This window comes from Triturus cristatus, chromosome 4_2, assembly GCF_964204655.1.
Source record: "Triturus cristatus chromosome 4_2, aTriCri1.1, whole genome shotgun sequence".
NCBI lineage: Eukaryota > Metazoa > Chordata > Amphibia > Caudata > Salamandridae > Triturus > Triturus cristatus.
Window position 1 is genome coordinate 894,894,138 of NC_140586.1, and position 17,952 is coordinate 894,912,089.

Sequence of the window (17,952 nt, forward strand, 5' to 3'; positions counted from 1 at the left end):
ATGTTCTGCTTTAGATGACTTCACTCGTGTCAATCGATACCTTAGTCTTTTTACTTTATTTGGCAAATTTCCTCCTTTGCTGGCCTTTTCAACTTATTTCCCTTTTCACCTCTTTCAGTTTTCCAGGCTCTCTTTCTCAGGACTTGTCCTTCTTGTACTTCTCCCTCACTATCCTCAGATTCGGTCTCAACTTGACTTTTACCTTCTGTAGATTCTTCTTCCACAACTTCCTGGTCCCGATCTAACTTTGTCCCTCCTCATGTTTCTTCCACGCAATCTTCCTGCTGACTAACTGTCCCTTCTTCTACCTGGATGTGTGGTTTCCCTACACCTCCTCGGGGGTCTTCCGCAACAATCTTACCCTCACTCTCTGTATCTACTTCCTCACCTTCTACTTCTATGACCTCCGGTGGAATTTCTCTTGTACTTGCATTTGGAGCTTCTTTCTCAAGAATTTCCTTAACAGTCTCTTCAATATTTTCCTTTACAATCTTCGGTATTTTCTCTTGTTCAGGATCTGACTCTGAGCTAGTATCAGAAATCTCCAATCGCCTTCTTAATGGCAAATTCTCTGGTTCTATAACTTGACTTGGTTCCAACTCTTCCCTTCTCGGAGTTGGTCTTGCTCTGGTTTCTTCTGAGTCCGACTCGGAACTGGTATCGGATTCTCCAAAATATTCTTCTTCAGGTCTATTCACTGGACTAGGAATTCGCAGAGTATGACTTGCATGAATCCGATTATTTACACTGGCACATTTCACAGCCGTTGTCGTGGTCAAAATTACTTGACGCAGTTTTCCCCAACGTGGGACCAGACAATTTCTTCTTCTATGTACTTTGATCCTCACCCAGTCTCCTGGACTTAAATCATGAGCTGGCTTCTTTTCAAGGGTGGTGGCATCCGATCCAACCTGATGAAACACAGAATGTGGCCAAACACATTTTTCCCAATCTGTTTTTAATGGTGCCATTCACTTGTTCCACCACTCCAGATGCCTCTGGACTGTAGGCACAATGCAGTTTCTGTTGTACATTCAATGCTTCACAAATCAATGTTATGATTTCATTCTTGAAATGCTTTCCTCTATCTGAATCGATCGTAACTGGGAAACTGAATCTAGGAATTAATTCTGTCAATAGAAGTTTGGCTACTGTAAACCCATCACTCCCATCGTGAAAACAGACAAACCACCACTAAGACATTTCTGAGCCTATTACATGGGGGCATTTCAATTAAATCAATCTGCATTCTGGTGAAAGGACCTCCTTCCCGTCCTATTGTTCCCAAACTCACCACTGTCTTTCTTCCTGGATTGTATTGTTGACATGTGAGACATCTTTGATAAAGGCTCTCCGCTACAAGCCGAAACTTAGCACTGTATCATGTCTGTTTGAAAGCCTGATCATAGCATCATAGCATCCCTTCCTACATGTGCTTGCCCATGATACATCCGTGCCATGCTAGAGATTATGCTATCAGGCATGACTGGTCTTCCATCCGGATAAACCCAAACTCTGTCTGACTCTCAGGGTGCGCATCCTGATTTTATCCACTGTTTCTTTTCCTCATCTCCTGCCTCTTCCTGCAACTGTCTCACCTCTTCCCACGTATTTACGATGCTAGTAAAAAGTAAGGGACATTTACTTTTCCCTGTTTCTGTTTACCGAATTCTGGTTGCGTGCACAATACTGCGCTATGTCGTTTGCGAACTCGTTTCCCGCCGACACATAGTCAGCAGTCTTCGAGTGAGCAGCACACTTTACCACTGCTAATTGTTTAGGCAGCTGTATCGCGTCTAAGGGTGGGCGACAATTTCCGTTCCGCTCGCGGAACTTGCAAACTTTTGACATTTTCGCGTTCCGCGCGGAACGTGAAAATGTCGAAACTTCCGTGATCCGCGGCGAAACGGATATATGCAGTGCAGGATTCATTCTGGCACGATGCTCCTGTCATTAAACCTCAACAGGAAGCACTTACAGATATAAATATAGCAGGTGCCCGAGTTGAATGTCAAATTCAGTAACGCATTAATCATCACAAAAGATTTGTGAGCACGGTGGAGGCTAGGCAGGTGTGCTTTCTCCCCATATCTACCGTCAACAATTTGCTGTAATCCTTGATGGAGCTCTGTGCACCCCTGAGTTTCTCGAGCGCAATCCTCGTGTAGTTCCTGATACCAGGAGGTTCTGTCTCCTCATCTGCTGCTCTGATCGGTCTCTGGCCCTTTATAAACAAGAAGCATGTGAACTGCATGGAAGCCCCGCCCGTTTGGCCCCAGCCCACACACCAGCGATGTACAACGTCTTCCCGCCCTTTCCCCCACTATGATGGACAGCTCACTCGAGGGACACCGGCGCCCGTCGGCGCGGTGGCAAAGTTACAGACACACATGGTCACGGGAGACAACTCTTCTGGCCCTTTATGCAGCTGTAGTGTAGGAAAAGCACTATACATTTACCCAACGAGGTAGCACTTACTGATTAGCCAGTAGAAAGTACTCCAGTTGAGTAGAGGTATTGCACAAAACGGTGGCATCCTCTTGGGTAAATATGCAGGGCAGTATTTATTCTGGCACGATGCTCCTGTCACAAAAATTTAACCTCAGCAGGAAGCACTTACAGATATAAATAAAGCAGGTGCCCGAGTTGAAGGTCTAACTCAGTATTGCATTAATCAGCCGAAAATCTCCGCGAGCACGTGAAGTTTCGCGTGTTCGCAGAGATTTTTTGCCGTTTCCAGGGATTTCTTTAGAATCTGATTAAATATCGATGGACTTTCGGTATACCCCTTTGGGATTAGGGACCATGCCAAGGTACGTTCGCCAAACCGGAACGCAAAAATCTGTTGGCTGTCAGGATGCAGTGGGATGGAAAAGAAAGCATGACACAGGTCGATGACCATGTACCATTCTGCATCACGAGGAATCTGGTATAGGATCACTGAAGGATTTGGTACTATGGGACAGCATGGTACAACAATTGTATTCACGTTTCTCAGGTCTTGCACTATTCTGAAGGTTCCTTTAGGTTTCTTCAGGCCCATAATTGGTGAATTACATGGACTGCTCATTATTTCTCTCAGAATACCCTGTTCAATCATTTTTTCTATTATAGGAGTGACTCCTGCAATTATTTTGGGTGTCAATTTATACTGAGGAATATTTGAGTAACTTATTCCTTCCTTTACAGTAATCTCTACAGGGTCTACATTTCTCATTAATCCCATATCCTCTCCTGTGACATCCCATACCTCGGTTTCACTGTTTTCTTCAATTCCTGAGGCAATTCTTCTGGGTCAAATACAGCAAAGGCCTCAGTAACCACGGGTTGCAGATTGGCCATGGTCATTTTGTACAGTACATCCTCATCAGGAGTTTCAAAAGCTATGCCATCAGGAGTACAGAAAATCGTGCAATTCATTTTACACAACAAATCTCTCCCTAACAAATTTACAGGGCTGGTATCACACACAACATGTCTGAAAATTTCCCTATTTTAACTTTAACTGGTTCAGTAAGAAATGTTTTTATCTGTCTGTTTGAGACTCTGACTACTTGGATTGTGTCATCCGAGAGAGGAAGATTTTTAACATCAGCTGATCTAACAGTTGAATGAGTAACACCAGTATCTACCAGGAAAGTAATATTTTCATCATTTATCTTTCCGTCTATAAAAGGGCTTGTCTGGTCTACTTCTAGAGTTGCGCCAAGTACGCACTCTTCTTCCTCTCCTCGGCACCGTCAATAACTCTCTTCTGACTCACTTTCATCGCGGTGCAGCCAATACTGCGAAACAGCACTAGCGCGCGGTAGCTTTGTTACCTGTTCCTCGGTGTAGAATGCTGTCTCATTACTGTATCTCTGATAGTTGATGCTCTGTGGAAAAGGTGGCTTTGGCACCTGACACTGTTGGGCAACAACCTGCTGCTGTCGCTGTGGTTGACAACTCACCTCATTCTGCATCTGTGGATTCAATGATGCACTATCACCATTAGCACTCGGGGGCAATTTACACTCGTATTTCCAGTGCCCTACCTTTCCACAATTATGACATGGCCACTTCCTTTTGGCTTCTTCTAAACTAATCTGTCCCTTTCCTTTTCCAATATTAGGTTTTAATTTTACATGGCCCATGCCATTTGCTTGTTCAATCAGTTGGGCTTCCTGTCTTTCCGCTATCTTAACCTGAGCCCACATGGCCTTCTCTTTTAACTTGCGTTGCTTGGCTTCAATTTCGTCACTAAAATATTTTGCATGTCTCAGTACTTCATCTATCTTTTTATTCTGCCAATCTACTGTATGTTGTTTAATCACTTCGCTTACCTCAGGTCTCAACCCATACACAAATCGATATACAAAATGACTTAAATCCTTCTCACTCAATTTTTCATCACCACTGTATTGCTTAAATGCCAATAGTAATCTCTCATAATAGGCATGTACAGATAATTTTACTTCCTGGTGAGTTCTATCAATCTTTACCCAATTTCTCTCGGAGGCACTTTATTCTTCAGAAAGGTGATTACCTGCTCATACTTTCTCATTACTTCTGGGTCAGGGGCACCTGTTTTAGGGTCCCTAGGATACTCTTGAGTGGGCCAACCAATTGTAAATTTACATTCCGCCCATAGATCTGCCTGTACAATTATATCGAACAGACCATTCAAATCTATCCACTGTACCTTTGATAATTTGACAAATCTTTCTACTTGTCGGTACCACTCCACGGGCTTCTCGCGAAGTCTGGGAAAATCATTTGTAAATGACAAAATGTCCTGTCTAGTTCAGGGAACATGCAGATACCCTCCTCCTGGGATCTCCCTCATGGGACACTCTGTTACCACAGTTTCCTTTTCTCTTACCGGAAACACTGAAAAGGTCTTATCTGTTGTCTCATCTCTTTTCCGAAACCACCTACTTTTCCACCTATCTACATAACCTCATTTCCTTAGCAAGGCAATCATTTCTTTGATTTGAGTTAGTCTTCCTCCAGTATTTACATTTTCGATATCCTTTTCAGAGAAATCTACTCTATATGGTTTCTATAAGGTTCTTATTTTTTCAAAAACAATACCCATTTCGCTTGCTGTCTCCTCTAGTTTATCATACAAACATCTAACTCTCCAGGTGATACTTTTACATAGAAACATTAACTCTTCGTCCTGATATGCTTTTAATTTTTCAGTTGGAATCGTCCCTACTATTAATTCTTCCAGTGTTATTTTTTGTTTTGCCACATCTAAAGGTTGAGGTTCTTTATCTTTTCGCTGTAAACTCCTTAGCCAGTCACTCAATTCGTCAAAAGTGGGACCTACAGGAATTGTTTCATTCCTTATTCGCTCTATGCCTCTCTCTGGGGTCTCTGGGGCTGATTCTGTAATCATTAGCGTTTTACTTGCTGGGCTTTGATTCAGTGTCAGATTTTTAGGAGTATAAAAATATATATGCCTATTGGCTATTGGTCAACCATCACTATCCTCTCAATCTTCAAACACACTCATATTGCACACTTTACTCTCCCCCTAACTGTTGGGTCTGTAAGAAGCACTTATAATGAAACGAAATAGATAAAAAATCTGTATTTTAATAATCAATATAAATTCATCACTAATGTATTATATAAAACACAATAAATCATACACATAAAGATCGTATACAGTTAAAATGATAAAAGCACCACACACTTTATCACAATTGTTTCAAAACATTTTCCATACCATAAAAAGGAGAACAGTAATTGACAAGCAATGTGTCATACATCTGTCAATTTGGATTTGTTGAAGGCAGTGTCAGACATAAGTTACTGATCCCTGTCTTTCCCTAACTGTACCAAATTTAACACTTGTTTTTTAAGTGTTAAATTTGGTACGGTTAGGGAAAGACAGGGATCAGTAACTTATGTCTGACACTGCCTTCAACAAATCCAAATTGACAGATGTATGACACATTGCTTGTCAATTACTGTTCTCCTTTTTATGGTATGGAAAATGTTTTGAAACAATTGTGATAAAGTGTGTGGTGCTTTTATCATTTTAACTGTATACGATCTTTATGTGTATGATTTATTGTGTTTTATATAATACATTAGTGATGAATTTATATTGATTATTAAAATACAGATTTTTTATCTATTTCGTTTCATTATAAGTGCTTCTTACAGACCCAACAGTTAGGGGGAGAGTAAAGTGTGCAATATGAGTGTGTTTGAAGATTGAGAGGATAGTGATGGTTGACCAATAGCCAATAGGCATATATATTTTTATACTTGTATTTCTGGGTACTCCAGCCTTTGGCTTTAAGAGTCCCCTCTCCTTGTTTTCAAGATTTTTAGGAGTACTTAATCCTGAGGTTCCTACTAATTTTCCCCATTAATTTTCTCCCGAACTTCTTGCTTCTGGCTCAATTGGTTTAATACTGTGGTATGGAACGGTCAAACAATGCTCGCGATCTTTCTGTTTATCAAAGACCGGCATCACTGGTCCTATAGTTAGAGGCATAGTTACAGCTTCCACATTTTTAGTCAATTCCCTAATTTTCTCATTTAGTTCCAAAGTAGTCCTAGCCAATTCTGCTGAATTTTCATTTACCATCCTAAAGGGTTGTGATATTCCAGACTCTCTAAAGGGATCATTTTTCCCTATATCAGGGGGTGTTTGTTCAAAGGGTTTACTACGTGGAACTTCTTTTACTGGCGCACTCGGCGTCAGCAACGTTGAATTTAGTTTGTTTGGGGGAGGACTTTTATAAAACATGTCTTCAAGCACATCATCCTCCGACTCATTCACACCATACTTTTAGCCTTCTGACCCTGTATTGTTTCTCTTCTCTGTACATTTTCTACCACTGGTCTCTTCTGCATTTCTTAATGGAAACATTCCATCAGCCATATTCGCACTCCGCCGTCTCCTCATTCGGTCATCATGATTTTCCTGTCCACGCGGTCTACCAAACGTGTAACTATACCTTCCGCCACTCCGCTCTCGTTCTCTTTCATACATCTCTTCTTCCCAGTCCGTTAAAGCTTCGAACTGAATAGGTCTAGGTCTCGGATCTAATCTCATCATCTTTTCTCTTAAGTTCCTTAGTACTGCCAAATTAAATGAACCATTTTCTGGAAAAGCTAAAACTCCATCATCTTTTGTATACTTTGCCCAATTATCTAGCCAGATACATGTATGGTACCCATATTTTGCAACCATGAAGTTGGTGATTTCAGTGGAGGAAGCAACTGTCCCTCTGTAGTCACAATCGGCTTATCCTTTTAAAATAAATTCTTGATCTTCCCAAACCATTACTTTTTCTCTCTCTCCGGTGGATCATAGTACATCATTTTCTCTTAAATCTGTAGTCTCGACTTGCTAGACTTCTTGAATCGGTCTATTACAACTATTCTGTTCGCTGTCCAATCACAGCGCGACTCACACTAACACACCAATCTGAAGCGTCTTCATTACTCAGTAATTCTCCAATTGCAGCGCGATTTACACTAACGCACCAATCAGGAGCGTTTACGTCACACTAGCAATCCTCCACTCCTAGCGCGGCACACACCAGCGCACCAATCCTGTGCGTCTACGTCACTCCACAGCTTGCCAATCCCAGCGCGGTCTTACTTACGTCAGCGTTTCTCATTACTCCGGTTTCTGCTGACCCCTCCTTTACAAAATTTATCGGCAAACTTTTTCTTACGTTCTTTTCAATCAAACATCGATTAGTAACGACATAAAAACACCACCATTGCCTGTTTCGCTTAACCAAAGGGATAGTTTTGTCCAATTATACAAGAATTCTGTATTTCTCGAGAGCAGCGCTTACCTCTGCCCTTCCACGGAATTATTCAGTTTTGCCGATAAAGTAGCACTTCCCTCTACCTTACCCTTCTAACAAGCAAAAAGGCTAACCGTTTCTCTGGGGATAAAACACATGTGGAGACTACACTGCTCCTGAGAATTAAGGCCAGAGTTTCACGAGAAAACTTGTTGCTATTTCACCCACGCACTTTCACGCAAAAATATCCCTAACGATAACACACGACGATGTTACCAATTCGAACCCAGACAATGCGTGGTGCGACTCCAATCGTCACACGTTTTCCCCGTGTACCTACAGGGCAACAAGACAATACACCGTGCCACTTCACTTGCCACACGTTTTCCCTGTGTACCTGCAGGGCATCCAACTTCCTACATCCCGGAAGTCTTCAAAAACGACATAGAACGCGACGCGACTCAACATAGAATGTTAGTACATGAATCAAAATCAATCAATCATCCATCAGTCAATAATCAATAATCAATAATCACCAAACCAATGCAATAGAACCATAACCCTGCTACCAGAAAAAACTGCTCCAGCGGGAAAGGGCAAATTTACATATCCTCCCTGCGTCACAGATCCATCATCACACTAACTCATTCACGCACGCATTCATTGGTGGGGCCCATAACACCAACACTCATACGTCTCACTCGAATCTGCACACAGGAGGAAGAGAAGCGCTGGACATGTGGGGGGGTACCTTATTACCTATAGAAAGAGATATTTACAGTAATTACATACTATACATCTGTCCTTGTAGAATCCTAACTTTAACATCAAGGCACTCCACCACTTGGTCGATGGACCAATTAGTTGGACTGGTTGATGGTGATTTAGAACCAGCTAAAACACATTTAAAGTCTCAGAACCTTTAAAGAATCACAAACTCGCCCCTTGTTAATAATCGTTTAGTTTATCTAATTAAATTCACCTTCGGTAGCATAATCATCATTAATTTTCAATCAGAATTTTGATCAAATTAGCATAAATCAGTATGACATTTATATTTACCTAGTCACGGATTTTAGTGACCATTCTCCTGCAACTTATTAGCCCAGCATAAAACAAAACTCTTCCGATATAACCCTCCAATCGAATGCAGGCTACGACCCCAATCAGTCCGGAGAAAAGTTATTTCGCACAGCACGACACAGTCCCAAAGATCTCCGAGGGCCTGACACTCGTGCAAGCAAATCGGTCAACGGGATTCGGATCACACTCCTGGAATGCACCAACCCAACACCCTTCTACTAACCCCCCTTTTATAATGAATTTTGGGTAACATGCTGCATTTGCTACATTGGAAATGGCTCTGATTGGTCAAGCCATCAATTTTGCAAATTCAGATGGTATTCACAAAGATCCTTGTTTCTCATGCTCTACTGAAGATGTCATCCCATGGTTTGGACAGTTCTCATGCGAAAGGGTCCGAAGTATCCATATTACGGCTGCTGGGGACAGGTGTCCTTTGTTTTCTCTGTCAGTCACACTAGTTGAACTTTGGCAGTCCTCCACGTTCCTATCCTTGATGAGGAACACTGTGACTCGGTCAAAGGACGCCTGGAGATCTTCGGAGCCATCCGAGTCTGCGCAGTAGACATCGCGCCCACATGACGGTGGCCACTTCCAAACTCCATTTTGGATATTACGACCTGGTAGGCCCGAATGCCAACTTAAGCGAAACAAACATAAAGAATAATTAATATACGGAAATGAAGATTCTAATATTTAAACCCACACTAATCCCTTTATATATTAGTATTTTCCTAGCTTATGGCAACATTTAAAGCGATATGACTCACCATTCTGTCCCAGCAGGACCGCAAAACATCACAAAAGCAATATAACCATGCAATTTTCTATATCAACACAATCTACCGTTAATATGCGTACCATAGTTATTTATTAGGGTTATTTGCCATGCAATTTGCATTTAGTCCCGCGTGAAATTTGTGTTTATTAAGGTGTGAGGTTGGTTAATTAGACCACGTCAAACAATTAAAATACTTTAGTAATTGGAAAAGTTACGTAATTAGTATTTGCATGCAAAATAGAGAAGGTATACAAAATTTCGTTTTACCTGCTCCACCACTCCGCAAGATTTTCAGTTGACTCCGGGTCGACACTAGATGTACCATCACCCAAGCCCTGGTCACCAGCCTGCTGGACTACAGCAACGCACTCTATGCAGGAATCAACTCGCAGTTCCTGAAGAGACTATAGACCATACAGAAGTCAACGGCAAGACTCATCCTCGACCGCCGCAAGCAGACCCACATCACCCCCACCTCAGGAAGAGATGCCACTTGAAGATGCTGAGCCATACCTACAAGGCTGCACATAACTGACCAAGGACCAGCATACATCAACCACCGCCTGAACTTCCACCAACCCCCCAGACACCTGCACTCCGTGTCCCTTCACATCGCTCACACCCCTCACATACGTCAAAGCCGTAGCGGAAGTTACTCCTTCTCCTACCTCACGGCCAGGGCCTGGAGCGACCTCCCTCTTCACCGCTGGACCTCACCCTCGCCATGGAATTCAGAAAAGGACTCAAGAACTGGCTCTTCGACTGAGCCACCGCAGCATGGCCCTCAGCACTGGATGCCCTTACAGGTGATTAGCCGTGCTTTACAAATCTGGTTTGATTGATTGATAGTGCACAAACGAATCACCGTGAGGGTCTCTACTCACTGAGCAGGAGCGGAAGGTCAGGATCAGTGTCTTGTGGAACGCTGTGGGCGTGGTGGCTGCCCGGCTGTCCTGGGGGAGGGCGTTCCAGGTCTCTGCTGCTGGTAGGAGGATCAGTGGCCCTGCATCCACCGAAGGGTAGAAGGGTTGTAGTGTTGATGGGGAGCAGTCTGGAGAAGTCAATTCTAATACTGATCCTCTCCATGGTCCTCGGAAGGACTCCTTGGCCACCAAAGGCCTCTTTGCAAATGATGTTCCATACCTCAGACGGTTCAACATCTGTGTTCCACACCTGGCAAGACTGTAGGGAAATGACGTTGCTTTTAAGTAGACCAGTTCCAAGAATTTCTGAAATGGATTTAACAAACATTAGTTGGATCGACATTAACAACGAGAAGCTAAACAAACCTAAAACATGGCTAGTTTATTCTATATGCCATCCTCTGCAGGAGTATAGCTATCAGCAATGCATCCTGGGATTTATAATGTAAAAATGTGACTCCCTTCTCTTTAAAATCAAAGGCTGTATGGCCATGGTGATGGGTCTAACCTGCTCTGGGCCGCCTCCGTTGCCCCCGTCCCTACACTCAATTAGGGCCAGTGCGGAGGTCTGGGGCACCCCCAGGATGTCTCTGAGCTCCAGTGAAGGGAACATGTTTCCTGCCACCCCAGCACTCTCAGGGACCCAGTAACTCTTAGGGTTAGCTTCCATAGGGTACAGAAGCACTCCCCAAGAAAACAATAATCTAAATATTCCTTTGCCTGTACTGAAGCTGGAGCAGCCTGTGTTCCTGTTCAGCAGGGGACTTGCATACCCGTTGGAAGGTAATCTTAAAAATAACCATAGTCCCCATGCTGAGAATCCCAGAATCCCACACGTGGATTCAAGAGTAGACAGCCACCGACCAGACAGTCCGCAGGGTCGGCTGGGTATGGGTTGGGCCCTCTTGTCTTGTTACTTTCTGAAATGTCCCTCCACAAAACGTCTGCACGGCGGGCCCAGGGCCCGCAAGCCACAGCACGCTGTGTGACACCCACACCCTTGTGCAACGCTTGAACGTGATTTTGCAATGTCAACAATACGGCACTTCGAGGGGGCGGCTGGGTAAGTGCTCTGTTCTCAAACAATGACATAAGCGCTGTATCCAAAGCGATCATGTTTTTATTTGATGGTCGTGACAACAAAACTATTTTTGCCGTCGCTAAGCATGTTAAATATGCGCCGCAGATTAGAGCGGGCGCGTTTGATGTCTGCTATGGGAACCCGCCGCGGTGCCCCGACTCACACGTGGCGTCACAGCGCTGGAATCCTGCGCTGCTATTTGAAGCCATTTTTTTAAAGCTTAGAACCATATTGTGTGTAATGTCCACGGTTAAAGGCACAAACCCTTGGTCGACAAAACACTACAAAGGCAACTCACTTGTTGTGTAAAATATGGGAAATATTTTGTATTTATGTGCAGTATTTTATGAAATGACATAATTGTGCAAAACCAGCACGCATGATCCGTTTAAACCAATCTCAGAAATGTTACTGAATAGCATGAACATGTGTATAAAGTGTGGGGAGATCTGTCAGCGGTCTGGTGTGACAGCACAGCTGTCTGCCAGAGGTATTGTTACCAATTCTTGAAACTATACATAGAGATTTTGGTGGGCTGTGTCTCCACCCAGAGGCGAGTTACTCACCCATTGTATGATTCCACCTTCCAAGAAGGGCTCCCATTGGAATGCATTAGGTCATATTTTAAATCTTAAAAGTGCACTCAGGGTTCACGCTGCTGGTCACATTCTTTTTCTCTTACATGCTCCTATGCAGAAAGCAATCCGTTTTTGCTACTTTTTTTCCTAGCACTGACAAAGCCAATAGGGAATGGTTTACACGATAAACAGCATTTTTGGATGCAACACATGTAAAAAGAAATTGAGAATGCCTGTGTTTTAACATGTGCACATTCAAGCCAGGCCTTTACCAATGCTTGTTAATGATACAGTTGGAGATACAATAAAAGGAGAGGAATAATTGACAAATAAATATTTGCCATAGTCTGTTATGGAAGAGAATTACCAATGGGACATACAAAACAGATTATTCTTAATAACGAGCATTGGCAAAGCCAATAGGTAAGACGTTGGCTGTCAGCCTTCTTGGTTTGTTTTATCATGGTTTTTGTAAAGCGTTATTGTTTGGGGAAGCTGCTGGGCCTTCGCCAATACAAAAATACAAAATGGCTAAAAGCGAAAATAGTGTTATGTTACACTTTGCTGTAGTAGTCCCTGGCACTGAAGGAAACTACGTGGTGTGCGGATGTGCGTCTTGTGAAAGGGCAGAGTCCCGTCACTCACAGTGAAGTTGGCCAATGGCTAAAGAGGGCGGACCCTCTCACCCAGGAAGTATTCTGTAGTGAAAATGCGAATGGTACAATAAGAGACCAATGGATGAAGAGTACAGGTGAAAGCTTCTACATTAAGGATATTATGTGTATAATTTTAGTAAAATCAGAATGGGGGATAGATATAAACCTGCCGTGAGCACAAGAAATAGTCAAATATTTAGCTTTTATTCAGCAGGTATTGAATGCCCTATCCAAAAACCTCAAACATATGCTGAGAGTTGACATGATGAACAACATAGTCAGCGACAGGACCAGTGATGTAAATAACATATTCAGTGGTGTCATACACCTGTGCATTACAACAAACAAATGATGGACGGAATGCTGACAATGCAGACATTCTCCCCCAGTCAAGAGATCTGGGTTAAATCCATCGTTCTTTTGCCCACTACGCCACCCCAGTTCAGACATGGCCATATGCAAATCAGTCTTGACCCTGTGCCTCATGGGAACAGTCCAGCCCGAACTGCCAAGCCATGTCTTCCCTGGACCGGAATCAAGCATCCTAGGACCGGTTTCTGGCTATCAGCCGTCATCAGCCAGGATAGCTTGACTCCAGTGGCGTAGTGAGCACGGGTCCCACGTCTGGGAATACCCATCCCACTTAGGGCGAAAAGCATTACAACAAACAAATGATGGACGGAATGCTGACAATGCAGACATTCTCCCCCAGTCAAGAGATCTGGGTTAAATCCATCGTTCTTTTGCCCACTACGCCACCCCAGTTCAGACATGGCCATATGCAAATCAGTCTTGACCCTGTGCCTCATGGGAACAGTCCAGCCCGAACTGCCAAGCCATGTCTTCCCTGGACCGGAATCAAGCATCCTAGGACCGGTTTCTGGCTATCAGCCGTCATCAGCCAGGATAGCTTGACTCCAGTGGCGTAGTGAGCACGGGTCCCACGTCTGGGAATACCCATCCCACTTAGGGCGAAAAGCATTACAACAAACAAATGATGGACGGAATGCTGACAATGCAGACATTCTCCCCCAGTCAAGAGATCTGGGTTAAATCCATCGTTCTTTTGCCCACTACGCCACCCCAGTTCAGACATGGCCATATGCAAATCAGTCTTGACCCTGTGCCTCATGGGAACAGTCCAGCCCGAACTGCCAAGCCATGTCTTCCCTGGACCGGAATCAAGCATCCTAGGACCGGTTTCTGGCTATCAGCCGTCATCAGCCAGGATAGCTTGACTCCAGTGGCGTAGTGAGCACGGGTCCCACGTCTGGGAATACCCATCCCACTTAGGGCGAAAAGCATTACAACAAACAAATGATGGACGGAATGCTGACAATGCAGACATTCTCCCCCAGTCAAGAGATCTGGGTTAAATCCATCGTTCTTTTGCCCACTACGCCACCCCAGTTCAGACATGGCCATATGCAAATCAGTCTTGACCCTGTGCCTCATGGGAACAGTCCAGCCCGAACTGCCAAGCCATGTCTTCCCTGGACCGGAATCAAGCATCCTAGGACCGGTTTCTGGCTATCAGCCGTCATCAGCCAGGATAGCTTGACTCCAGTGGCGTAGTGAGCACGGGTCCCACGTCTGGGAATACCCATCCCACTTAGGGCGAAAAGCATTACAACAAACAAATGATGGACGGAATGCTGACAATGCAGACATTCTCCCCCAGTCAAGAGATCTGGGTTAAATCCATCGTTCTTTTGCCCACTACGCCACCCCAGTTCAGACATGGCCATATGCAAATCAGTCTTGACCCTGTGCCTCATGGGAACAGTCCAGCCCGAACTGCCAAGCCATGTCTTCCCTGGACCGGAATCAAGCATCCTAGGACCGGTTTCTGGCTATCAGCCGTCATCAGCCAGGATAGCTTGACTCCAGTGGCGTAGTGAGCACGGGTCCCACGTCTGGGAATACCCATCCCACTTAGGGCGAAAAGCATTACAACAAACAAATGATGGACGGAATGCTGACAATGCAGACATTCTCCCCCAGTCAAGAGATCTGGGTTAAATCCATCGTTCTTTTGCCCACTACGCCACCCCAGTTCAGACATGGCCATATGCAAATCAGTCTTGACCCTGTGCCTCATGGGAACAGTCCAGCCCGAACTGCCAAGCCATGTCTTCCCTGGACCGGAATCAAGCATCCTAGGACCGGTTTCTGGCTATCAGCCGTCATCAGCCAGGATAGCTTGACTCCAGTGGCGTAGTGAGCACGGGTCCCACGTCTGGGAATACCCATCCCACTTAGGGCGAAAAGCATTACAACAAACAAATGATGGACGGAATGCTGACAATGCAGACGTTCTCCCCCAGTCAAGAGATCTGGGTTAAATCCATCGTTCTTTTGCCCACTACGCCACCCCAGTTCAGACATGGCCATATGCAAATCAGTCTTGACCCTGTGCCTCATGGGAACAGTCCAGCCCGAACTGCCAAGCCATGTCTTCCCTGGACCGGAATCAAGCATCCTAGGACCGGTTTCTGGCTATCAGCCGTCATCAGCCAGGATAGCTTGACTCCAGTGGCGTAGTGAGCACGGGTCCCACGTCTGGGAATACCCATCCCACTTAGGGCGAAAAGCATTACAACAAACAAATGATGGACGGAATGCTGACAATGCAGACATTCTCCCCCAGTCAGGAGATCTGGGTTAAATCCATCGTTCTTTTGCCCACTACGCCACCCCAGTTCAGACATGGCCATATGCAAATCAGTCTTGACCCTGTGCCTCATGGGAACAGTCCAGCCCGAACTGCCAAGCCATGTCTTCCCTGGACCGGAATCAAGCATCCTAGGACCGGTTTCTGGCTATCAGCCGTCATCAGCCAGGATAGCTTGACTCCAGTGGCGTAGTGAGCACGGGTCCCACGTCTGGGAATACCCATCCCACTTAGGGCGAAAAGCATTACAACAAACAAATGATGGACGGAATGCTGACAATGCAGACATTCTCCCCCAGTCAGGAGATCTGGGTTAAATCCATCGTTCTTTTGCCCACTACGCCACCCCAGTTCAGACATGGCCATATGCAAATCAGTCTTGACCCTGTGCCTCATGGGAACAGTCCAGCCCGAACTGCCAAGCCATGTCTTCCCTGGACCGGAATCAAGCATCCTAGGACCGGTTTCTGGCTATCAGCCGTCATCAGCCAGGATAGCTTGACTCCAGTGGCGTAGTGAGCACGGGTCCCACGTCTGGGAATACCCATCCCACTTAGGGCGAAAAGCATTACAACAAACAAATGATGGACGGAATGCTGACAATGCAGACATTCTCCCCCAGTCAAGAGATCTGGGTTAAATCCATCGTTCTTTTGCCCACTACGCCACCCCAGTTCAGACATGGCCATATGCAAATCAGTCTTGACCCTGTGCCTCATGGGAACAGTCCAGCCCGAACTGCCAAGCCATGTCTTCCCTGGACCGGAATCAAGCATCCTAGGACCGGTTTCTGGCTATCAGCCGTCATCAGCCAGGATAGCTTGACTCCAGTGGCGTAGTGAGCACGGGTCCCACGTCTGGGAATACCCATCCCACTTAGGGCGAAAAGCATTACAACAAACAAATGATGGACGGAATGCTGACAATGCAGACATTCTCCCCCAGTCAAGAGATCTGGGTTAAATCCATCGTTCTTTTGCCCACTACGCCACCCCAGTTCAGACATGGCCATATGCAAATCAGTCTTGACCCTGTGCCTCATGGGAACAGTCCAGCCCGAACTGCCAAGCCATGTCTTCCCTGGACCGGAATCAAGCATCCTAGGACCGGTTTCTGGCTATCAGCCGTCATCAGCCAGGATAGCTTGACTCCAGTGGCGTAGTGAGCACGGGTCCCACGTCTGGGAATACCCATCCCACTTAGGGCGAAAAGCATTACAACAAACAAATGATGGACGGAATGCTGACAATGCAGACATTCTCCCCCAGTCAAGAGATCTGGGTTAAATCCATCGTTCTTTTGCCCACTACGCCACCCCAGTTCAGACATGGCCATATGCAAATCAGTCTTGACCCTGTGCCTCATGGGAACAGTCCAGCCCGAACTGCCAAGCCATGTCTTCCCTGGACCGGAATCACTACGCCACTGGAATCAAGCTATCCTGGCTGATGACGGCTGATAGCCAGAAACCGGTCCTAGGATGCTTGATTCTGGTCCAGGGAAGACATGGCTTGGCAGTTCGGGCTGGACTGTTCCCATGAGGCACAGGGTCAAGACTGATTTGCATATGGCCATGTCTAAACTGGGGTGGTGTAGTGGGCAAAAGAACGATGGATTTAACCCAGATCTCGTGACTGGGGGAGAATGTCTGCATTGTCAGCATTCCGTCCATCATTTGTTTGTTGAAACGCTTTTCGCCCTAAGTGGAATGGGTATTCCCAGACGTGGGACCCGTGCTCACTACGCCACTGGAATCAAGCTATCCTGGCTGATGACGGCTGATAGCCAGAAACCGGTCCTAGGATGCTTGATTCTGGTCCAGGGAAGACATGGCTTGGCAGTTCGGGCTGGACTGTTCCCATGAGGCACAGGGTCAAGACTGATTTGCATATGGCCATGTCTAAACTGGGGTGGTGTAGTGGGCAAAAGAACGATGGATTTAACCCAGATCTCGTGACTGGGGGAGAATGTCTGCATTGTCAGCATTCCGTCCATCATTTGTTTGTTGAAACGCTTTTCGCCCTAAGTGGAATGGGTATTCCCAGACGTGGGACCCGTGCTCACTACGCCACTGGAATCAAGCTATCCTGGCTGATGACGGCTGATAGCCAGAAACCGGTCCTAGGATGCTTGATTCTGGTCCAGGGAAGACATGGCTTGGCAGTTCGGGCTGGACTGTTCCCATGAGGCACAGGGTCAAGACTGATTTGCATATGGCCATGTCTAAACTGGGGTGGTGTAGTGGGCAAAAGAACGATGGATTTAACCCAGATCTCGTGACTGGGGGAGAATGTCTGCATTGTCAGCATTCCGTCCATCATTTGTTTGTTGAAACGCTTTTCGCCCTAAGTGGAATGGGTATTCCCAGACGTGGGACCCGTGCTCACTACGCCACTGGAATCAAGCTATC